This window comes from Pteropus vampyrus, unplaced genomic scaffold (assembly GCF_000151845.1).
Source record: "Pteropus vampyrus isolate Shadow unplaced genomic scaffold, Pvam_2.0 Scaffold217, whole genome shotgun sequence".
Classification (NCBI taxonomy): Eukaryota; Metazoa; Chordata; class Mammalia; order Chiroptera; family Pteropodidae; genus Pteropus; species Pteropus vampyrus.
In genome coordinates, this window is record NW_011888998.1 from 2,237,047 (window position 1) to 2,238,038 (window position 992).

Consider the following 992-nt stretch of genomic DNA (forward strand, 5'->3'; position numbering starts at 1 on the left):
CTCCCCTTGAAACAACAATAAGCTGAACATCTAAAACTCAACAAAAAACGCCTGAACTGCACACCAGTACATCTGCACGTGGGATCTGCACATAAGAGCTATCACAGGTAAGGATGCCGGATGTCGAGCAGTGGACTGGAAGAAATAAAGAAGCTGCTTCTTGCAGCCGCTGGAGCTACCTGTAGGAGGAGGGGGATGGGAGAAAGTGAGACGAGTTCCCTAAACAGCCCTGCCTGGGAGTGCTGTGAGCTCCACGGGGCTGCCTGGAGGGCCCAGTCATTAGGGCAAAAAGCAGAGAAGCGGGACGGCAGAGAAACAACAGTTGATTTTTACCAGCCGTGGTTGCAAAACTGAGGCTGAGCCGCAGCCCCCAACCCCAACCCCCAACCCAGAGGGCCCCTCCCACCATACCCTCCAATACTGAACACCATCAAGCCCAAGAGAATCTGAGCAAACGCTACTGAAACTGTTGCTAGCACTGACAGGGACTGAGACTGAGAGTAATGAGCACGATTAAACATCTATTTTTTAAAAGGCTTTATTAAGGCTTTATATAAAGCAGGAACCCAAGGGGCTTAGATGCCACCTACTGGAAACCAAAAGAAAAGTACCTCCTTAGTGTACAGTCATGCTACCCTGAACAAGCCTGATCTCGTCTGATCTCAGAAGCTAAGCAGGGTTGGGCCTGGTTAGTACTTAGATGGGAGACCACCTAGGAAGACCAGGTGCCGTAGGCGCAAAAAGAAAAAAAGAAAAGCACCTTCTTTGCAACAGGCTAACGAGAGACCTTTATATAATAAATCTTCTTTCTGGAAAAAAAAAAAACAGAATACATTTCCATTAATGCCTAGGTGGAGAAATAGTCCATTAAACACCATGAACAAGTAAGGTGACAAAGTATCTCAGAAAGAAAGAGAAAAATCTCCAGAAAATGAGCTTACAGACATAGAAATATGCAACTTAAATGACAGAGAATTCAGGATGGTACTTCT

At 46.1% G+C, this 992-nt stretch overlaps 1 pseudogene; it reads left to right on the forward strand.

The window, feature by feature from the left end:
- The first annotated feature begins 618 nt into the window (after window positions 1–618).
- On the forward strand, window positions 619–737 carry LOC111747296 (annotated as a pseudogene).
- The last annotated feature ends 255 nt before the right edge of the window (window positions 738–992 follow it).